Raw genomic sequence first — 25,349 nt, 5'->3', positions numbered from 1 at the left:
GAATGGGAGATGAGACTCTGATTGGTTTATTCTCAGAACACACCTATAACTCATTAAGAGAATAAGCTCAACCCTGTAAGACCATGCGCCACGGCGCAAAGCGGATTTTTCCGTCCTTAAAATAGCAAAAGTGGATTCTGACATGCCCTAAATGCGTTTGCACTTTGCGCATGGATCGTCAAAATAGAGCCCAATATCTTTACATTGGACCATTTTCTAACCATTTCTAATAATGTACATATATTTTGCAGCTAGTTTAGATGTCATTTTATCCTCTCCGAGTATACAGTATTTTTTTTTTTATCCTTTAAATCAAAGAATCTATTATTTACTTTTTTCTCAGTCTCGCGGCTGTGAGCAATGTCAGCTGTGAAACCAAATAATAGTCTTTAATAAAAGTATATTGCAAAAATGCAATAATTTTAGAGAGCATTTTAAGAGATTTAGAAACACCAGCATCTGGAATTTTTAAGCCTCAAAAAAGCACATCTCTGTGGGTCTCTGCAGAGCACGTGAGACTGTCTGAGGAAGTGTTGTTGACAATTCTCACGCGCACCAACTGCAGTACAAAATGGGGTGAGAGAAGATTTTCCACTGGTTAATCAAAAGGGGAAAAGAATGATAATATTAGTTTAAAATAATAATAAAAAAACAGGTGATTGTTTATATACACTGAAAAAAATGATTCAAAGATGATTCCTTGGATTTACTTTTTTTTGGACGTTAAATGGTTGTAAACAATTTATTTGGGCTGAATTTAAACAAACAAATTAAGTTGAGCATTACTAAATTTAATTTGTTTGTTTAAATTCAACATATATAAATTGTTTGCAACACTTCTGCATGACATTATTTTTTTCAGTGTACCAGCGCAGCCCGCCCAAGTAGTCTATATGTGGGAAGCACTGATTTCAATGCACGCAATCTCTTTAAAATACACTGAAAAAAACTTTCAAACTACTTATTTATAATGAGCTAAATCAACACAATCCATGAGGACTTATGTAGAAACTTAAATTTGTAAAAACAACAGTTAACTTAATTGATTTGTGTTGAGACAACAGGTAGAAATTGTGTATAACCCAGCATTTTTACAGTGTTGGATTTACAATTGTTTTTAAGGTAACTGGTTGCAAACAATTTATATAGGCTGAATTTAAATTCAGTGATGTTCAAATTAAGTTGTTTGTTTATATTAATAGCCCACACACTGAAAAAAGTGTTGCATGCAAAACTGTTGCAAACAATTTATTTGTGTTGAATTTAAACAAACAAATTAAATTGAGCAATGTTCAACTTAATTTGTTTGTTTAAAATCAGCCCAAATAAATTGTTTACAACCACTTAATGTAAAAAAATTGAGTAAATCCAAGGAATCATTTTTTTCAGTGCATACAGTTGAAGTCAGAATTATTAGCTCCCCTGAATTATTAGCCCCCTGTTTATTTTTCCCCCAATTTCTGTTTTATTTCTATTTTTCAACACATTTCTAAACAAAATAGTTTAATAACTCATTTCTAGTAACTGATTTATTTTATCTTTATGATAACAGTACATAATATTTTACTAGATGTTTTTCATGACACTTCTATACAGCTTAAAGTGACATTTAAAGCCTTAAATAAGTTAATCAGGTTAAGGTTAGGGTAATTAGGCAAGTTAGCGTATAACAATGGTTTGTTCTGTAGACTATCGGGGCCTAAAGGGGCAAATAATTTTAATTAATTTAATTTCTTAATTAAATTTCTTAATTAATTTAATTAATTTTAACTTACTCTGTTAAACATGATTTGGGAAATATTTTAAAAAGGAAAAAAATCCAAAGGGGGCTAATAATTCTGATTTCAACTGTGCATTGTTTTCAACCACTAACCTTAAAAACATGTTAGTAAATCCAATTAATATTTTTTTTTCAGAAAATCTGAGCCAGGCCATGGCTCATCAAAAATGATTTGGTTTAATGAACTCCCTGCACTGTCATAAGACGGCATTCGCAAACATCAGACATCCGCATAGAAGACAAAATGACATTGTTTATTATAGTGTGTCATCGCTGCTTAGAGACGCAAGTCATGAAAAAAAGAGCCAGAGTGGTTTTACCAGTTTCAGCGAAATTCCATTTTTATTCTTAGTAATTTGTAGTTTATTATGAAGTGATGACTTTTGTTCTAGAACACATGGGATGAAAACAGTGCTTTATTTGCTCATCATTAACACAGTATTTAGACATTTGTAATTTGAAATTTGGATGGAAACACAGTTACTGACAATTTGAATGAAATTTACACTGACTTGACAATTTATTAAGTATCCTGATCTTTTCCTTTACTGTATACCATCTAGCACACTGTCACAAATCTGTAATCATGGCAAAACTGGTTTACTCCTGCATTATGCATGATCCATCACTGGACTTGATGATGAAATGTTCAAACATATCAATATTAAGATCAATGATAATTAAATGTTCAAACATTAAGCAGATCTTTGCACTCTAATGATAAATTACTGAAAATTCTACAATCTCATCTAAAAATGTAGAGGCGATTGTTCTTTATCTGTGGAAACTCTGGAATGCCCTTCCTCTGATGATTCGATCTTCTTTAACTTTGGAAGTGTTTCAGAGAACACTTAAAACACATGTCTTTTCCCAAGCTTTTGAAAATATATAGTTGTTTTGTGGTATTTGTTAGTATTTTTTAATCATTGTTTGCACTTCCCTTGTATTGTATTTTTGTAGCATAACCTATCATTGTATTTCCTATTACTCATTATTATTATTATTATTTTTTTGTAAAGCACTTTGGGTCCAGTCATGGTGTTGAAGGCACTCTATAAATAATGTTGAGTTGAGAGTTGAGTTGGTTTCTTGAACATAATGATGACTTTACTGAACTCAAAAGTCCTCTTTTAGATGTGCTGAAACAAGAGACTTGCATCATAAATGGAAGTTCACTCATCATTATGTGATGTACACTCGGGTAGGATGGTCTGTTTGTCCACTAGTAGGCTCAAGCATTGGCATATCTTTGTTTATAAATCAATTCTGGGTTTACTCCCCTCATATCTCCAAACTTACATTTGTAAAAAACCTGTTTCTAGCTATAGCCTTCGTCTCAGGAAGTTTATTTATTGTCTGTACCAGCGGTGCGTACTGAAATGGGATAAAAGGCTTTTAAATATGCAGAATAACCTCCAAACACAGTTGCAGTTTGAAGAGTTGGTACATGCTTTTAAAAAGATTTTAAATGATTTGAAGTTTGAAACATAGGCCTGTAGATGTTCTGAAAAGTTTTAAACTGTCATTGTATGTGTGTTTTGATGGACGAATGATGTTACCCATTTGTTTTTGTTTGTTTGTTTGTTTGTTTGTTAGTTAGTCCCATTTAAACTGTATACTGCCTGATCTTGGTCAGGACATTGTTGTAAAAGAAATTTAAAACAAATTTATCTCTATTTAATGTGCTTTTCCTGGTAAAATAAAGGTAATAATAATAATAATAATAATAATAATAATAATAATAATAATAATAATAATAATAATAATAATAATAATAATAATAATAATAAAATGAGCAAAGCAGATAAATCTGCAGAAACTGCATGATGCTCTTATTTCAATATTGACTAAAATCTCAGAGAAATGTTTCCAGCCTGTTTTTGAACCTACAGCACAAAGGTGTATTCAAGTTGCATCAGATTACATGTGATTGATTTGACTATTACTTTTCAGTCATTATACTCTGAAACCTGAAACTACATTATTTCAAAAGTGCCATTGAATACAAGTCGACATTCACTGATAAACTTCAAAGTGTAAACCTCAATAATATACAATCTTAAGTAGATACGAGAACAATAATAAATGCAACATTTCCCCAGGATTTAGTTGCACTTCTCCTTGTAATAATGAGGTGTGCATAAAAACATTTCAGCATGCCGTCATAAGTCAATTATGCGGAACTAAGGCGCACAATCACCTGATGATGCAACTTTCAGGACTGCCAGGTCAATATGAACCAGCCAAGGGCAACCTTAACTATGCAAAGCAGTTTAACGCACCCATTAAGTGCCACAATGTATCAAACAAAATATTCATATCAAATCATATGCAGGCTAAAATATTTTTATGCTTTTTTTGCAGCAGCAGCAAATTCACCCGGTAAAATCTTTGACCCTAATGTGTCAATAATAATAATAATAATAACAATGTTAAACCTGAATTCATCCAATGATTTTATTTTGTGCTAAATGTATGCAAATTAGTGCATGTTTAAAAAATGTCTCATTTGCATATTACAACATATTAGAAAACTAGCAATGCAAAAATGTTTGCAGTTCTTGATGTAATAAGTCAACTGGGGAATTTTGGTGATAACTGTAATTCATTTTTACCCTTTTCACCTGCAGTGTCTTGCCTTGACGTACAGTGAATTACCCAGCTTAGCTTCCTTTATCATTAAATTATCTGTTGGAACAAGATGTTGCCAGTCTTTCCCCTGGTTTTGAATTTTTTACATAAAAAAAACAAGCAATTTATGTGGAAAAATACTTTTGATTCTTGAGAACTGTGAAGTTTCAAATACACTGATCCCAGAACAGGCCAAGTTAAGAATACACCACCTGTCTACAGTTTGGGATCAGTAAGATTGCTTTATGTGTTAGCCTAAAAGGCCTATTCTGTTCAAAGATGTTTTATTTATTTGATCAAAATGGTAAGAACTGTTATTTTAAAAATAAATAAAGATTACAATTAAAAATAAATGCTTCTTAATTAAATGTCGTTTTTAAATTTTACATTTTAATTTATTGATAAATGTTCTGCATCTTTATGCCTGTCTTCAGTATCACATGATCATTCAAAAATCAATTCCAACATGCTGATTTGCTGTTCAATTAAGATCAGGTAATATTGGGAATCAATTATTAACAATGACAACTTATCATCCAATTTTCCTGCTTCATAATTTTGTGAAAACTAAATTACTTTTTTAGGATTCTCTAATGAAAAGAAGGTTCACATATTTGCTTAAATTATTATATATATATATATATATATATATATATATATATATATATATATAAATATATGTCTTTAACTCACTTTTAAACATTTAAATATGTCCTCTAAACCCTGGGCTGCAGACCATCACCGGTCCATAGATCAAATTGGCACCAGGCCACATAAGAACTCATGAATAATTTCAGTTTTATTTATGATCCAAGTCTGAATGATCTTTTATGTTAAAAAAATGACCTATGGTTATATCTATCTTGGTCACTTGAGCACCAAAATGAAGCCCACATGAGAGCAAAAATAGACATGTTTGGAAAGTTTCTTTGCGAAGGGGAAAAGGCCCAGAGAAGGACCCACAAACGACCAAGGCATGTACCCGCAAGCCATTTGCCAACAAATCAGGTGAATCCAGCATGTCTGTGAAAGAAAAAGTTCAACTGCTGGAGATTGCAAATGATGGCGGCTTTAGGGGCCATTCACATGTCATGTATTTTCTGCGCGCAAGTACGTCATTTCCAATTGAGGCTCGCACATTTTTGGAGGGCGGCATGCAAGACTGCTATAAGATCACCGAGAGTCACGTGACAAGAACTGACAGAGAAGCTTCATATTTTTATGGAATATACACATTTCAGTAGTCTACTGACTTCAGACAAACACAGAACAGCCATACACTGCAATGCTTTTTAATTTTCTCCATAAATAAGCAATGTTATGTCAGCTCGCCATCCTCTTAAAAAACGGTTGATGGTTGTCTAGTAATCTACGCAGAACCCACCTAACATCAACACCCCTCCAGGGCTTCAGTAAAATTTATCAATCGTTGACCGGTCCACGGTAATAAAAAAGTTGGGAACCATTGCTCTAAATTAATAAAAGTAAATACATTTTATTGGTAGTTTTGAACGCTACTGCATCAGAGTTTCCAAAAATATATATAAATGAACAGTTTTCCAGATTGAAATTAATTAATAACAAATGTTTCTTAAACTCAAATCATCATATTAAAAATGATTTCTGAAGGATAATGTGACCTTGAAGACTACAGTAATAATGTAAATAGGGATGCTCCAATCAGGATTTTTGCAGCCAATACAGAGTATTGATTCCTTGTCATGGTGATCGGCAGATATCGAGTACCAATTCTGATGCTTCACGCTTTATAATGAAAATACTGTATGTATGATACTTAAGTGGAATTTTCTCCTTACCTAAGAGAATAAATAAAAGGACACAACATATAATCCCTTAAGAGTGTCTACTATAACCATTAAGTGTGAATATGTCGTGGTCAGAATGAGCTATACAGAAACTCATAGATAAACAGATTTTAAAAATTGGCAGGTAATGATTAGCATTGCAACTTAGAAACATTGCAAATGATAGAAGAAGAATTCAAAATGTCTCAATGAAGAAAACGTTTGGAGCGCATAACTGATGCATAAGTAGTTAACCTAACCAACGTAATGCTTAGAACATCACTGTGCCTCTCTCAATCTGTTCTCTCATTACCTCTTCCTCTGAACTCATAAACACTTGTGATCGATTCATGAGATTGGCCAGATTGGCGAGTACCGATTGAGTCATGAAATGTGATTATCAGCCGATACGGATCTGCAGCCGATCATTAGAAGCATGCCTAGACGCCAATTTGGCATTCAATTAGAGAAATATATCAAATTTTAAAGCACATTCAATAAGAAGAAAAGTTATTTTAAATTTTAATACAATTTCAGTTTTACATTTTTATTGAAAAAGAAATAAATAATGAATCAATTAACTGAAGTGAGCAGGATAGGCTTCTTTAAAAAACATCAAAATAAATCTTACTCATCCTAAACATTCAAATTTTGGTAGTGTATGTTTCAAGCATGTTTGTAAGTGTGTGTGTGTGTGCGTTTTGGCTATGCTGTGAGGAACTGTTTACAGGAAGTGTGTGTGTGCGAGTGTGTGCTGTGAGAGGAAGAAGAGCAGGAGAGCACAACTTACCCATGTTTACTGTCATCATCAGGAAGTGACCCTAGTGGCTCCTTTCATCAGGGACGATCTCCACTGCACACACAACATAAACACTGCCAATTAGTCAATTACAGACATAATTGACTTGAAATGCTAACAAACAAGAGCAGAAGAGCAATAATACAAAGACCCAAAACCCCCTTCAATGTATCTGCTAGTGTTTAAACATCACAGGCAGCTTGTGCAATATTGTTGTTTCAGTGCGTCTCCACCCAGTTGCAAAATTTACTGAAACTGACTGGATCAGCTGTGACAATCGCACTTGTTTGACATGATAATACACTTCATACTGTACATATAACAGCCTGAATACACACATTCTATTGTTATTCAGCTGTTATGGACGTGTAATGATGAAAATATGTTTTTATGGTATGATGTCATTGCTCGTGTAACCATTCATTTGACTACTTAGTCATATTAATTCATTATATGCACTAACAATATGGTTAGGGTTAGAATATAGGTTATTGTTAGTTTCATGTAATTGTGCTTGCTTAATTGTACTTACTATAGTAAATATATGGAACATTTGTAATAAGAAGACTTCTATAACTGTTGTTACATTTAACTATTCTAATTAATATATTTGATCAAAATATACAGAAAACTGCTATTAAATGGGACAATAATTTTAAAGATCCTTGTTTTATGCTATAGGTTAAATAAAAATAATATATTGATACAGTTCATATGGTCTGAATATACATCCTCTGCTAGGATACAAATGCTCTGATATTAAATACATTACTATTAAGAAACATACGAAAGACGCTTAGTATTCTATTATGACTTATTTCTTGAAATGTAATTGTTTTTGTAATAGTTCACAGTATGTATTATCTCTTATTTATATTATTACATTCACTAACATTATTATATAAGATTATTATTAAATTATATATCATTACTAGAACTGCATGATACTAGGAAAATAAGCAATATTGTTGTTGAGTGTTGCGATAACAATATTGCTCATCATGAAATTAACTTTAAAAAAGGATATTTTATCAGCATTTATTTAAATTTAGTATACTTTTATTTATTTAATTAGTATACTTAATAAAGAGGTAATATATATATATTTTGAGATAATTAAATATATATATATATATATATATATATATATATATATATATATATATATATATATATATATATATATACATACATACATATATATATACACACACATATACATACTTGTACACTCAAAAATGAATTTTGCTGCTTGATCAAACTTGATTTTTTTTAAATGGACCTACAGTACAGTATCACTGACACAATTATATCTGTCCTTTTCATCTGCCTCATTTATTTGTTAGTTTGTTTGTTTTCTTGTTTGATTAATATGCTTCTTTATAAAAAGACTAGCAATTCCTAAATGAAATTGTTTAAATGCAATAGTATAGCTTCATACATCATACGTCTAAAACATCATACTTAATCATACACCACTACATCAATCCCAATTGCCACAGTATATCATAATGACTAACTGCTAATAAATCAGTGTGTCTGACAACAGACAGCAAACACAGTCATCGTCTCCCAGTCTCTGTCATTTCACATCATTCTTCAGATGAGAGACACTCGTACCGTTGTCTTTGAACACACACAGTGGCCCTTCACCCTTGAGACATTGTTAAGCCACACTGAGCAGGATGAAAGTGAAAGGAACGCTAAAGGTGGCAACAGTGCACATCTTCAAAGATGAGCCACAAAGCTTTTAACACCAGCCAGTGAATCGGTCACCAGCCGCCAGGACCGTTTCTCATATTCTGACACATGAAAGCAACACAATGACTTCCATTTTTTTCTTTATTTATAATTGCCAGCATCATGCAACAATATTGACAAGAAAAAAAAAAGAGCAATTACTGTCTCCAGCAAAGTGCAAAAAGAGCCTTGAACTCAAGATGGTCAAAGTATAAAAGTGCAGGTGAAAAGGTTACAAAGAAATCGCACTGAAAATTAGAGCAATCTGTGTTGCCCGGTAAAAAAGAAAATGGAGCCAAATATAGCTGCAATTCTGCAGAGAGACTGTTTCTCTCTTGATGGCTCTTGTAGTGATTATGTCAAATTACCTTGCTGGAAACCTCGAGCCTTGAGTAAACAGCACTTTCTGCCGCTGACGGGACGTGATTTCAAAAGGACTTAGATGAGATGCTTTTGTCTGGAGTGTCATTATAATATATTGTTCAAAAACATCAGGTTGTTTTTAAATGATAGGATTTAATTTGAGTCACGTCACCAAAGCAAGCATCACACTTTACTGGCATTATTGAGCCACTTGCAATTAGGCAAAAATAAAAAATGCAATGATGCATTTTCAAACCAGTTAAGATAAGCAAAGATACAGCAAAGATGTAAATAAAGTAAATAGTTCTTCCGTGATGTTTTCATGAAATCTTAGTTTAGTTTTATCAAAGAGATAATCAACTACAAAAATCATGTGGTTCCAACTATTTATTAATTTGTTTGTTTATACTGAACACAAAAGAAGATTTTGTGAAAAATGTTTGGTAGCCATTGAGTTCCTCAGTAGGAAAAAATACAAAACAATTTCTTTTCAATTTTTTAAATCTAAATTTCTTCCTTTCCGTTCATCAAAACAAAGAAATTTAAATAAAGTTTTACAAACTAATTTCGAAAGGAGCATGTGATATGACTGAGCATGACTGGCTGCTCATCTGTAATCAGTAATAATCCAATCAGAGTGATTGAAGCTTACAATAAATGGATTGTTTTTCCCTAATGCTCTTTGTTTTGTAAGAATCCCGCCTTCCACCCCATCTCCTCCTTTTCCTCCCTTTTCGAAAGGGAGCTCTCGAGACCTACAGTTGAAATAAGAATTATTAGCCCCCCTTTAAATTATTATTTTTTAAAAATATTTTCCAAATGATGTTTAACAGAGCAAAGAAATTTTCACAATATGTCTGATAATATTTTTTATCCTGGAGAAAGTCTTATTTGTTTTATTTCGGCTAGAATAAAAGCAGTTATTAATTTTTTAAAAGCCATGTTAAGGTCAAAATTATGAGCCCCTTTAAGCTATTTTTTTACAAGCTACAGAACAAACCATCGTTATACAAAAACTTGCCTAATTACAATAACCTGCCAAGTTAACCTAATTAACATAGTTAAGCCTATAAATGTCACTTTAAGCTGTATAGAAGTGTCTTGAAAAATATCTAGTCAAATATTATTTACTGTCATCATAAAGATAAAATAAACAAGTCATTAGAAATGAGTTATTAAAACTATTATGTTTAAAAATGTGTTGAAAGAAATCTCTCCGTTAAACAGAAATTGCGGGAAAAAATAAACAGGGGGCTATTAATTCAGGGGGGCTAATAATTCTGACTTCAACTGTACCTGATCTCGAATGCCCTTATATGCTTCTTGACCGGGTGGGAGCCTTGGGCTCAAGTATCTCTGAGCTCAGGGTTCTCTCCCGGGACAGCATGCCAAACCTGCTAATAATGCCAAGCACTCTTGAAATGTGTTTAGAATAAGTAGAGCTGTGCAATTAATCGAAAATCCAGTTTCGATTTCCATTTTGGCTTCTAACGATTATGAAAAACCATTCATCGAGATAAACGATTATTCCATCATACACCGGCCCTTTATAGTTGTAGACATTTGTTGCTCTGCAAAGCTCAGTTCCACGTGAAAATGACTAAAAGCATGTACTGTAATGTAACTTTTGCAGCACGGGATGCCCATCATACATTGATATATGTTCGAAGCATTCATATTGTTAAAATGAAAGAAAGAGCACATGCTGTTGTGTGTGTGCGTGCCGCACTTAGCCTCGGACAGGCTCGGAGATGAGCAGAGCACACACATCTAACGGCATCTTAATGTGAGCACTTTAATGGTCAAATACATGCACATTTGTGTCAGAGCGCGGTGTTTAGTGATTATTCATATTAACCCTCATTTGTGTAATTTACAAACAAGTTGAGAGTCAAAAGACACGTGAAAGAGAAATCATATCAGAGTCGCAGTATTCTTAAAATGACAGCGCACAATATTCCTGCTGCCGCCTGTTTTTATTAGTAATCAAACGGAGAAAATCCCTCACTGCTCTTGACTGAAGGACTTTTGTAGCTACATTTTTTTTCTTACAGTGAAGATGCTTAAAGCACAGTTTAAACAAAACAGATTTAATAACTCATTTCTAATAACTGATTTCTTTTATCTTTGCTATGATGACAGTACATAATATTTTACTAGGTATTTTTCAAGATACTAGTATTCAGCTTAAAGTGACATTCAAAGGCTTAATTAGTGTAATTAGGCAAGTCATTGTATAACACTAGTTTCTTCTGCAGAAAAAAAAAAAAAAAAAATATATATATATATATATATATATATATATATATATATATATATATATATATATATATATATATATATATATATATATATATTGCCTAAAGGGGCTAATAATATTGAGCTATTAAAATAGGTTTCAAAATATTTAAACCTGCTTTTATTCTAGCCGAAGTAAAACAAATAAGACTTTCTCCAGAAGAAAAAATATTATAGGAAATACTGTGAAAAATTCCTCTGTTAAACATCATTTGGGAAAAATTTATATATAAAACAAAATTCACAGGAGGGCAAATAATTTTGACTTCAACTGATAATCGTTTTGAATAATCGTGATTTTGATTTTTCCCATAATCGAGCAGCCCTAAGAATAAGTGGAGCGCCAGTAAATTTGGCAATATGACTATACGTTATTGATGAAATAAAAAGTCTCACTTCATCTTAGGCTCTATTGTTTATTTTGTATAGTGTCACAAAATACATTGTTTACTGTTATACTTTTTTTCAGAATTTGGATGATCGTAATTTTACCCACCACCACAAGGATGCAGGCAGAAACATAAATAACCAAATGGACAAGACACTTGCAAGCTTGAATGTTTAGATTTTGCATTTTATGTAACTGTTAAATTTTTGAAAACTGGTTTATATTTTATTAGTATTTAGTTTATATTTCTACATCCTTAAACATTTGCTCTAACTGCTCTTTTAAACAAAGTAAGAAAATTGATCGCATATGAATGAATGAGCATATTTTTGAATATGAACTTTAAAAAATAAAAGCTGTAATAGTCCTTCCCTTGTGGTTAATATATACAGTGGGGGAAATAAGTATTGAATACTGCACCATTTTTCTCAGAAAACATATTTCTAAAGGTGCTGTTAACCTTAAACTTTCACCAGATGTTGAAAACAAACATAAAAATCTATATATGAAAAGAAAACAAAACTAATTAGTTTACAAATTAAGTTATGCATAATAAAATTAAATGACACAGGGAAAAAGTATTGAACACATGAAGAAAGGGAGATGTATAAAGGCAGTGAAAGCCCAGACAGCAGCTAAAATATAAACTATTTTCATACACATTTAAAAATTATATGTTTCGTGACTCAAAACAGTTGACTGATTGGAATGCCTAAAATGTTCTTCATACTTTTAAAAAAATAAAGACGTGGTCAAAAGAAAGTCAGTATTGTCAACATTAATTTCACTAATGTAATTTCCATTGCCTTTTTGTCTTGCCTGTTTAACTATATGAGAATTCTATGTATTATACAGCGATGAGGTTGTTTGGTCATGTACAGATTGAATAATTATTGCTAAAGTTACTTCTCTTTATGCTTATATTTGTCTTTGATGCATAATTATTTCATGGATTAGTGATATATACTTGTCATTTTGTCTGACAGTTAGGTAATGTATGTTTTTTGGTGAGGTATAATATCATTTTTTACCAGGTTGTTAATTTTTTTAGGAATGGTTTAAATTGTATGCATTTTGTAGCATATATTTAAAACTTTTTGATTAATGGTTATACCAACAGTTTTACTATCAGATGCAAAACAAGTCTTATTTATATTAGTAATATGCATAATTTGTCCCTGTCAAATAAACCTAAATTAAATTAAGATTAAAGTTATAATAAATAAAATACCACCATCATTCTTTTAAATAAATACATTTTTTAAAGATTCTGTTCATTCATTCATTCATTTTCTACTGCTTTTCCGTGGCCGGGTCGCAGGGGCAGCAGTCTTAGGAGAGAACCCCAGACTTCCCTCTCCCCAGACACTTCCTCCAGCTCCTCGAGGCATTCCCAGGCCAGCCAAGAAACATAGTCCCTCCAGCGTTTCCTGGGTCTTCCCCGAGGCCTACTCACGGTGGGACATGCCTGGAACACCTCCCTAGGTAGGCGTCCAGGAGGCCTCCGAACCAGATGCATGAGCCACCTCAGCTAACTTCTCTCGATGTGGAAGAGCAGCGGCTTTACTCTGAGCTCCTTCCAGGTGACAGAGTTCCTCACCCTATCCATAAGGGTGCGCCCTGCCACCCTGCGAAGGAAACTTATTTAGAAAATTTGCTGAAAGCTCTCGATTTACCAGTCAATCTACATTCCTACTCTCACCTATGGTCATGAGCTTTGGGTCATGACCGAAAGGACAAGATCTCGGATACAAGCAGCCGAAATTAGATTTTGTTAATATCTGACTATATGTAATCGACAAAAACACAAGTGTTACATCCAAAACCAGCAAAAACGCTGCAAATAGTTCAAATTGCTAACACTAAAAAGCAATGAATCCAGGGTGCACTCTGTGCCATATACATTTACACTTACAGCAAATCTCAGATAAAAGACTCTTTTAATAGCGCACAAAAAGGCAAGTTAATCTCTTCACAGACATTCCTTTACAATGAAACACACAGTAACCAGTTACTACTGGAGTTTGGCTCAGTGGGAATCTAAACTCAGGCACACCTCCTCTTTCTGGCATATCTTAAAGCGTCTCTAAGTCTCATTCAATGCTCTTTATTTTCCCTCTTTGTTTCTTGGGCTTGCGCGGTCCCCGAGTTTCTGCAGAAACAGTCAGCGCAGAAAAATGTCCTGGGCTCCTGACAGAAACACAAAAGGGTTTGCTCTAAGTTTCCAGAGCTCAAGCCAAGGCGTTTGCTCAGCGCAGAGTCGCAGGGAAGAGCAGCACACAGCGTACAGCACAAAAAACACACACACCATCATCAACATCTCATAGCACATTTGATCGCTATTTTGGCGTATCTCCTGTATTTACATTTTTTATTATTGTTTACTGTATCAGAAAGTGAATAAACAAATACAGTGAACAAGTTAGTTTAAAAGTAATGTTTTTACTACAATGAATGAACATCAACATCATAACACAATCACAATTTCTACAGTTTTACATTTGTATGTAGTTTTTACACATTTACAATTTTTTATCAGTCAATAGATAAATTAAATGACTTTTTTCAATTGAACTTTCAATTATGGGGCGGCACAGTGGCTCAATGGTTAGCACTGTCGCTTCACAGCAAGAAGATAACTGGTTTGAGTCTAGGCTGGGTCAGTTGGCATTTCTGTGAGGAGTTTGCATGTTCTCCTCATGTTGGCGTGGGTTTCCTCCGGGTGCTCCGGTTTCCCCCACAGTCCAAACACATGCGCTATAGGTGAATTGAATAAACTAAATTGGCCGCAGTGTATGAGTGCATGTGTGAATGAGTGTGTGGCTGTTTCCCAGTTGGTTGTTCATTCCGATGTGGCGACTTCTGAAATAGAAACTGAGCCAAGAGAAAATAAATGAATGAATAAACTTTCAATTGTTTTTTTAGGGTAGTGAACTAATCCTTTGAACTGTTTGCTGCTCATAAACAATATCTGTACATTCAGCTATTAATATGTTCATATTTTATTGTTTTTATTTACACATTTACACATTAAACACATTATGCATACATCAATAATAATTGTAATATATTTTTTAAAAATGGCAATAAAATGATTTTGCTGGCAAGTCGCATTATGAATACTATAAAATGCTTCTATTTAGCAAATAAATGTAAACATTGCCTTTATGTTTATATCATGAGCTTTTATGTAATTTAAGTTTATTCATATATCTGGTCAAAGACAAATAAACAACATTACAACCATCATAGGGAGGTGGGAAGTCTCTGTCTTAATGAGTGATTCACTGAATGATTTGCTCAAAACAGCTGATTCATTCAGAAATAAAGCGAGTGACTGTACGGTGTGTGGATCGTTAAATCACTGACTACATTTGCTACGTATAAAAAACGGTTGATGGAAACGTCAAGATGCGCATCAATTTTGAAAACAACTGAGTAGTATAAACTTTTAATTCGATAAGAAAAAATGTGCATAAACTATAATGGAAACACTTTTAATGAACAAATTTCACTATGCGCATTAAAAAAAGTCATGTGATTTCATTATAAGAGACCATGTGATGATAAAAATCTGTGTGAATGGATAAACCAGCAGGCTGAGAACATTGTCAAACATCTGAAATGTTGTTTTGGTCATTCTAAAACGCCAGTATTAGTGTTATTATATTATTATTACCTCCAGAATAATAGAGATCATCTGTGCTCCGTGTCTGACGCCTTCAAACGCCACCGTGCATTCATTGTGTGTTGGTATACTGTCTTCTGAGGCCCAAGTCATTTATTAAATAAAGAAAAAATTCGGCAGCTTCACCTGCGGCAGCAAATTCTGTTTTTACTTTTGATATTTGGCGCCAGTTAAACAGGAAGTGATGATTTTGTTTGCTGATTTATTCACATGTCTTATATGTGATATTCCAGTTATGCGCATCATTTTAATTCGCATCTTTGGATGGAAACATAGCTAGTGATTCCTTAAAAACAGCCAAAATGCTGTCACTATCCTGTGATTGGTAACCTCTATCAGTCAATGCAATCAATCATTCTAACTCAACTTAAAGTAATTAAGTTATCACTCTCCGTTTCAACATCTGAAAGCATGCACAGTGTCTTCTCCTCAACATTGCATATTTAACAGACGCATACTGTCACATCTCCAACTTGGCACCTCAAAATTCATTTGAAAATGAACACACGCAAACGCGTTGACCTTGCGGCTGCCATAAACACATTTAAGCACCGAGGGACTGACGCGCTGCCAAAAAGCAGGTGGCCCTCAAACATGGCGAAGAGCATCTCGCTAAACCCACTGCCCTCGCTGCGTCTGGCACCAACCGTCGGCTCTCCAGCCCATCTGCTCGGTCAGTCCACACAGCACGAGAGCAGCCCGCGCACCCACTGCACAACCTGCCATTCATGCCCACTCTCCAGATCACACCGACGCTCTGTCAAACCGCCGCCTGATGAAGCTTGTGCGGCCTGGCTCAACTCAACAGCCAACTCAGGTTTTAGAAAAAAAAGAAAATGCCACAGCATGTTGGACACTGGCTGGCTGATTTGACAGAATAACATGAGTATATGTGTAAAGGAATTGAACTTTTGACTAAATCATTTTTATAAAGAATTACAACTGGTGTGTGCCAAAATGCCAATGATAATTAATTATCCAACAAACATCCAGATGCCATCAAAAACGACATTTAGATGAATATGCAAATGTGCGGCACACTTTCCTCTAAATGACACAATTAACACACAAAGAAAATGAGAAAACAGCATTTAAGGGTGCTTTCACACACGCTTTTAGACCTTTAGAATTGTTTTGTTCCAAAACACGGATTAAAATTGGCACAATGTTGCATTTTGCTCTTGGTGTGATTAGACAATAACAATGAGATCTGAGACATGAGCGAAAAGGTGCACTTTAATTTTGAATCGTGACACCCACACCAAATATAAATCAGAGGTGAGAATTTCTCATACACCGCCTCATTTCAATTGCCAAGACTTGTAAAATTATATTTATATACAGTTGAAGTCAGAATTATTAGCCCCCCTGAATTATTATCCCCCCTGTTTATTTTTTTTACCCAATATCTTTTTAACGGAGAGATTTTTTTTAACACATTTCTAAACATAATAGTTTTAATAACTCATCTCTTATTTTTTTTTGCCATGATGACAGTAAATAATATTTTACTAGATATTTTTCAAGACACTTCTATACAGCTTAAAGTGACATTTAAAGGCTTAACTAGGTTAATTAGGTTAACTAGGCAGGTCAGGGTAATTAGGCAAGTTAGCGTATAATGATGGTTTGTTCTGTAGACTATCGAAAAAATATAGCTTAAAGGGGCTCATAATGTTGACCATAAAATGTTTTTTTTAAAAACTCAAACCTGTTTTTATTCTAGCCGAAATAAAACAAATAAGACTTTCTCTAGAAGAAAAAATATTATCAGACATACTGTGAAAATTCTTGCTCTGTTAAACATCATTTGGAAAATTGAAAATATTTAAAAAAGAAAAAAAAGAGGGGGGGGCTAATAAATCTGACTCCAACTGTTTATCGATTTCATATCAAAAGTCGAGTTAATCAAAAAATGTATTATACAAAAATTTAATAGTTCAGTTAGACTTAATGCTTTCACTTTCGTTTTTGACATAAAATACACTTTTACCAATGGAAATGATATCTCTACTCATTCTTTCTTCTTTTAGCCATACATATGTTTATTGCATATCCATAATACACTGTGATAAAGCCTGGTTCATTATTTCGTTGGATTGTATTGCTTTCTCACTGCAACTAAACCGCTCTAGAGTTCTTTCAATCGAGCTGCAGCCACCTTATTCAGGTGGTCTCAGGCTAATTCTTTTGGCATGAATCAGTGTGTGATTGCGGCATTCACATATACCAAAATGAACCAAGCTAAGGGGGCAAATGCACTGTGTCCAAAACAAATGTCTGGGTGTGAAAGCACCCTAAGAAAATATCTAATCGTAGTGATGCTAATGTTTGCACAAGTTCTACAATAAAGTAAAGTCATTTGCTTATTTATATAAAACTTAACTTGCATAATATATTGATTTTTAATACAGTAATAAATTGCTGTGCGCTGGTCAATAAATCAAAATGAAATCTCAATCGTGATTAATCAAATGCTGCAATCTACTCGAAGACCAAAGAATGCTCTCATGTGGAAACTCCAAACACCCTTGAAGAAGAAAAAATAAATAGAAACTTTAATGGCTTTTATTGATTGCATTTGACAAATAATCACATGACTATGAAATCGTCTTACAGCGGGATTATCTCAACTGAAATTATGAAGTGAGTTTGGAGTGAAAAACTTTTATTAAATGTGTATTTTTACATCCTTTCAGATGTAGCAGCAACACATACCTGTGATTAAATCGTTTGCAATTATAAAACACAAGCTATTTTGTGTAGCTTGTCAGTGAACTACATCTCTGTGTAGTAAAGACAAAGCATGTGCTGGAGAATTACTACTGATTACAGAACAGACTTTACTGACAAAATGCACCTATATAATCACCTTAAAATAATTATACAGCCCTAAATTGCAGTGTAAGAGTTCCTTTCCATTAGAATTACAATTAAATATATGTATAAATTATAAAGAATCTTTTCAATGTCTGATTTTATTCGCAGTTGTAGAGCCTGAACAATCAGAACTGAACAAACTAAATGAACCAGAGAAGATTATTCAAGTCAAAGAATGCAGGCCATCAGAGTCTCATTTTTTCTCCAAATTTTCCATTTACACTGTTGATCACTTCAAGAGCTGCACTTGGAATAAACCTCTTTCACCAGATGGTTTTACTTTAAGTGACAAACAATAACAAGCAATAAAAATTATGTTACGTGTTTAACAACTAGGTAAACTTGACATATCACTTAGTTCTATAGCAAATCAAATATTTAAATTAATGCAGTTAAAGAAGTTCAGTGTAGTGACGCTTTCAACACTGACCGTCTGCCATTCATTTCTATCTTCAATAGGGTGGACATTTGGCAGGAATGAAGTCAGCCTTCACGGCACGTTCTCTCCAACTATTACATCACCCTTTCAAATAAAGTCAAGGTGAGCCGGATTGCAGGGTATTTCCCGCTTTTCCCTGAATTCTCCAGCTGCAGCTCCTAATGACGTGTGGAAAGCTTTCACCCTTTCAGAGTCTTGAGGAGAAAAAACATTGATTGTAACTGAACACATGAGCTGTGCTAATGTGAACGTGTGTATTAGTAAGAACGTAACAGTGTAGAAACACAATAATAGCCATTCTGAGGTTTATGTGACACTGTCAGCTACATTAAAAACAAACATATCTTCTTACAGTGTTAATAAGGAGCACATCTGAGCACTATGACTTTATATACTGTAGACTACTTTACATTTCGATCACTGTGAATAAACTAAATACATTTTGCAAGGTTGATTTTGCACAAATTGATTGTACAAAACACCTCAATGAATCGTCATGAGCCATGGGTGTTCATTTTGTTTTGCCTGTATATGTTTTTGGACTCTCAAAGTGCTGGAAGCTGCTGTCTTTGTCTCTTATAATAACAAATAATAAAAAAACACGACTTCAGCTAAAACTAAAGAGCTAATGAGATTTAGTTTGAATACATTGCAGCGCTTCTATATTAAATAACCAATATGTTTATATACAGTACTGTTATACCACATGTCATATGACCACATACAGTTGAATGCTATTTTAAAAGCATGTAAGGTATTAGCTGATATCAGTTGCTGTTGATTTTTACAATTATTAATCAGTCAGTTAGTCAATCTATTTAATTTGGAACGCTCATTTAGTTTTTCTTTCATTTAGTTGAAAGCTTAGCGCTGAAAACAGTTTTAGATTTCAGTGTGGGTGCTCTTCATTCAGAAAAAAGATTTGTTTATTTAGCCATTTATTGGTTAATGGTGAAATAATGATCAGCTTATCAGTATTAGCTGCTTCACTAAACGCATTCTGCTTCTTGGTGCATATCTGCAATATACAAGGAAGTAGGAGACATCAATGTTCTCTTGTCAAAGAATGATGTAATGCTGAAAAATGTAAATAATATATCCAAGGTGAAAACATGTGGGCAACTAAAATTTACATGAGGTTTCCCAATAATGCAGCACATTGCTGAAGTAACAGCTCATCTAAAAATAATAACGTCATATTTTTCTCACACTCAACACTCACTTTCACTGTATTTTTTTCCTAGTATGAAAGTCAATGGTAACCATCAATTTTTAACCATCAATATCTACCAACTGTTTTATTAATTTGATATTTTGATTCATTTAGTAGCACTTTAAAATAGGGCTGTGTGATATGGCATTTAAAAAAAAAATCCATTTATGATTTAAATCGATTTCTCCCCCTCACAACAAAAATCGTTGAAAGTTAATAACCTATATAACCTTATCATTATTATAGTTAATTATACTGTAGGATATAAAAATGATTTAAAAAAAGCCGTCATTTCAAGATTCAATTTAACAAGCTCTATTTATTATTGCATTCAAGTCTTTTATAATTATAATATTAGAAATTATTAATTTTATACAATTACAGTGAAAGTAAACTACAGTGTAAGTAAACTCATAATGATTGGTAAAAAGGGGACCTTTATTTTATTTATTTAATTTTTCAATGAACTTGCATTCAGAGGTTTATTCATTTTTAATTTGTGTTATATCAGTTCATATTAATTATTTCATTTCAGGAGTTTACATGAGTTCATAAGAATCGTTTATGTGCGTGGGGTCGCTTCATCTGGTAGACTAGTCTAAGTGCAGAGAGAGAATTTTGTCAGTCTTGATATTTACAGTACTGAACGCCTTTGCTGTTGAGTCACGTAATTTATCAGGAAACAGCAACGTTCTATTCCAACATCAGATCGGTAACAGTTCCTTTAACATGCGCGTCTTTTCCACTACTTCCTACCCTGAGAAATACATGGTGTGTTGCATAGTTGCAAATGTTTGTCTCACGCTGAATGCGTGACTAAGAGCCCTTGATTATGTCGTTTTTTTGACAGGTGTACTTGTGCGTTTGTGTTCTTTTTCATTTCAAAGAGCGCAACATCGAGTTAATTGATCAAATCAATGTATCATCCTACTTTTAAACCATACACTGTTTGAATGGTCAATTAAGCATGGTAGTTGTTTGTGTTGGGCATTTTCAGATTGCTTATTATTAGAAACTGATTAGCATTTCATTCAGCTCATATATTATGTTAGAATATAATTATAATATAATCTAACTGGTATAGTAAGCTTGTGAACAAATAACATACAAATATTGAAATCCATGTGGTGTAAAACCCGATGAAATGGGTAAATAACTATACAGTATAGCATAAGCACATCATAAACATTCATTTTCTTCAGATTCTTAATATGCACGCACAAATGAGAAAGAAAAAAACTTGTAACAAACAAAATTTGATCAAATTGACAAGTTGCCAGTGCAGTAAAAATGCTTCCACACAATTCGTTTATGTTGTCCCAAGACAAATCTATTAAGTTAGCTTAATTTAAGTGGATTGAAAATAAAACAATTAAGTTGTCCCAAAAATCCCTTAAGAATTGTGTTATTTTAACTCATTATTTTAACTTTTTTAAATAAGTAGTTTGAAAAAATGCACATCAATCTAAATGGGTGATCAAAACGAAAACAAATCCTAATAATATATCCCAAATAAACAAAAAATACATAGCCAAAAAAAAAAAAAAAAACTTTACCCAAACAACTGATGAAACATTAAACATTTAGGATATATTTTTAGGGTTTGTTTTCGTATTTTCCTTTTAAATATGTAAGTTGTGTAATTTACTAATGTGTATTTTTCTATTTTTTGATTGTAAGATAATGTATGAGATCAAGTGATCTGGAAGTGTATAAAAAAAGAGCAACATGCTGTGATGAACGCTGTCTGATGAAGAGACGGTGTGCTCGAAATGTTACATGCTTTGTGTTAGTCTTTTTAATTTAATAAATGGATATTTTTGTAAATAAGTACTCTAAACAAGCACAAAAGCCAGTTTTTGAGTGTGTGTCCATTTGAGTTGGCCAAACTGAGTTTAATTATTAAATATTTTGTTTTTTGAATCAAATATTAGACCATTATTTACAAAAACAGGTCTTGTTGGGGACAATGTGCACATATGTCCTTTTTAAGGATAATGATTTGATGAAAGAATTGATAGTTTTGAAGAATTGATCATTTAAACAACAATTGAACATTTTAAAAATGACTTCTTTCGAGTTTGGAAGAAGCAAGATCGAGTAAACGATCACATAATTGTCATTGAATAAACTATGCTTTAACCATCTTTCATCTTTCAACAAAAACAAACCCAAATGGTCAACAGGTAATTGGCACCAGATATTTCTAACCATCCTTCTAAACACCTACACTTGAGATCTAAATGACAAAAGCTTCCGGTTTTCTCCCTTTAGTGGTTGCCCCCGCAAGTGTGGTCAGAATGAGAGTTTCAGCAAAGAGTAAAGTCAACAGGTCAGCTCTCAGCGACAAGACAACCCTCCCCTTTTGTCAGCAGCTCGGTGACTCACAGACTGTGGCAGCAGCTTTTCTGGGAAATGACACGACATCAGCTTTGCTAAAGCCAATTCCTCCTTGGGACCACCGAGGAGAGTCTTACTTGTATAATGCCAAGCCAATCTCACACCCTGAGCTCCTAATCTACTTTTCTGCATTAGGTGTTTTTCATGGGTGAGGTGCACCCGCTTCATGGGTGAGGTGCACACACACACACAACTTTAACAGCACACTCCCTTAGCAGACAATCCATTCTGCTGTATAGATTCCTTGCCAATATACACACCTCCATCTTGAACCTTTTCTTTAGAGCACAAAAAGTAGACAGACCCAAGGCAGACAAAGTTTACTATGGGACAAGATTTCTGAGATATGAAAAATGGAGATGGAATCGCAGAATCCACTTAAAAATATATAATAAAAGCTGAAGAATGGCATGGATTTTGGCAGAATTTGGAGTAAAAAGTAGTGTTGTTTACTTATCGGTAACCCAATATATGGACTGTGAATATTAAACCACTAAAAATAATTCTTATCTCTTAGAAATGTAGAAATAATGTACATTAACATTGGTTTCACATAGTTTTGAAAACATTTATAGAATTTCTAAGAAATGTTTACCATTTATAACTCTTTTAAGTGAAGAGAAGTAATAAGTGAATAAAAGTATTGAACACGTCATGTATTTTCCTGGGAATAATATTTCTAAATGAGCTGTTAACATGGAGTTGAACCAGATATTGGTAAAAACCCAAACAATACAAACAAAAATAAAACAAATCAATAAAATATGAAAAATGTGTTGTGTGTAATAACAATGGCACGACACAAGGAGAAAGTACTGAACTACTGAAATAACTACTGTTTTTTTTTTTTGTAATGGCAGCTTAAAGACACCTCTCATATAGTGAATGAAGTCACATGCATAGCTCAGGTTTGATTTTTTCACAGACTTTAATAGTGTAAAATTCTTGATGATTCTGTGGGTCTTGTCTATCAAATCTGAGCTTTAATTTGTATTTTCTATTGGATTTAAGTCAGGTGATTGGCCGGGCCATTCTACAGCTTGTTTTTCTTTCTCTGAAACCATTTGAGAGTTTCGCAGGCTGTGTTTTGGATCATTGTCTTGCTGAAATGTCCACCCTGGCTTCATCTTTATCATCCTGCTAATGTAGATGTTGGACTGAAGCAGCTAATTTTAATTTACAATGATGAAGTGCAGAACGACTGAGAGATTTCAGCTGCAGTCTGAGCCTTCACTGCCTTTCTACATCTCTCCTTCTTCATGTGTTCAACACTTATTTCCTGTGTCATTTCATTTTATTACACATAACTTCATTTGCAAACCAATTAGATTTGTTTTCTTTGCATATATGAATTTCTTTGGTTGCTATCAACATCTGGTATAAATTTCAAGTCGACAGCCCCTTTAGAAATATGTTTTCTGAGAAAAATTGTGACATGTTCAACACTTATTTCCTTTGGAAAGTTCCTACTTTCAAATGTAAAAAAAAAAATCTTCAAATCTACAATGAAATATTTGTAAATACACCAACTACACCAACTGAACTAACCTTGACTTGTCATAAAAAGGTCAAATTAAGATGAATGTACAGTATTGACCTTCATACAGTCATTTTTAGATTCTTTCTTTGATTCTTTTTCCTGTGTTTCCTTCAAGTTGCTTGCATCACTCGTCTTTGTTGGCTGAAATTTTTAATAAATTTTGATAAATTTAATATTTAATACAATGTAACTTCTAAGTTATTTCTTCCAAATATTTTCTTTTTGATTTTTAACCTATTTAAGTAATTTACAATTCATAATACAATAAAATTCAAGTCTGCAAACTTTGCATCCTGATCTCATTAACAAACCAAGCACTGACCAACTCCATGTAATAGATGCCACTCTGAACAATTAAATTACACACAGCAGGCTCAACGCTCGAAAAGGCATCATGCTGGAACTGTTGTCAGATTGCAATCATTGATTATTTTCACAGAGCGACCATATTTTGAGACCCAGAAAACAAGCACCATCTGCACAATAATATGCTGTTATCGTCGTATACCGTCCCTTGCTCACATACACCCGCGCACATGCACGCAATTTCTTTGTTTTTCCGCTCATTTGTGTTAATATACGGCGGCAGATGTCTCCAGGGCAGCTGAAATCATTACAACGGCAGAAATCTGCTCAGAACGTCAGTGGAATTTCAATTATTACCCTTCATCGTTTCTGCAGTGAGACCACTTTAGGTTTCAGCGGTGCTCATGACAGGTTAAAAAGAGGATCTGACAAGTATCGCTTGCTTTTCGAGGTGACTGATGCTTTTACAAGCACAGGTTTTCACTGCCTGCGTGTCAATAACAATTCAACATGTCGCTGAGTGCATAGTGGGTTCACAATGATAGTGGAACTGCCCTGGTTACACCTATACTGGTAAAGAAACTAAAGCTGTGGTGTTTAAGGTGATTACAGAGATCTCTTACAGACATAGAAGTGAAGGATATCCAATACTGCATTAACCTAAAGGAATGGTTCATCTACAAATCTCATAATTAATTGGTGTTATAGTGTACTCACCCTCAGGTTATTCAATGACTTTTTTTTCCTTCAGTATTTAAAGGGGTCCTATTGTGCAATACTCACTTTTATAAGGGATTTAAACACAGTTGTGTGCCAGTTGTGTACTACTACTTTATATAACCACACTTCATAAAACGCTTTGATGGACATTTTTCCCCCTTTGTACATTGAAGGGAGAAATATCTGCCCATTAGAAACTATTTAGCATTCAATTCAATTCACCTTTATTTGTATAGCGCTTTTACAATGTAGATTGTGTCAAAGTAACTTTACATAAAAGGTCATAGTCAATTGGAACAGTGTAGTTCAGTTTGTAGTGTTTAAGTTCAGTTCAGTTTAGCTCAGTTCAGTGTGGTTTA

At 33.5% G+C, this 25,349-nt stretch overlaps 1 long non-coding RNA gene across 1 annotated transcript in view; it reads right to left on the bottom strand.

Annotated features, from left to right (window-relative positions):
* The window catches only part of LOC130218541 (uncharacterized), a 60,323-nt gene that overhangs the window by 17,949 nt on the left and 17,025 nt on the right, over positions 1–25,349 (bottom strand). The window contains exon 2 of the long non-coding RNA XR_008835955.1: positions 7,007–7,069. This is a non-coding gene — a long non-coding RNA (uncharacterized LOC130218541). The remainder of the gene's footprint in view (positions 1–7,006; positions 7,070–25,349) is intronic.

The sequence above is a fragment of the Danio aesculapii genome, chromosome 24, assembly GCF_903798145.1.
Source record: "Danio aesculapii chromosome 24, fDanAes4.1, whole genome shotgun sequence".
NCBI classification, from domain to species: domain Eukaryota; kingdom Metazoa; phylum Chordata; class Actinopteri; order Cypriniformes; family Danionidae; genus Danio; species Danio aesculapii.
This window is presented reverse-complemented; position numbering and strand designations above follow the sequence as displayed.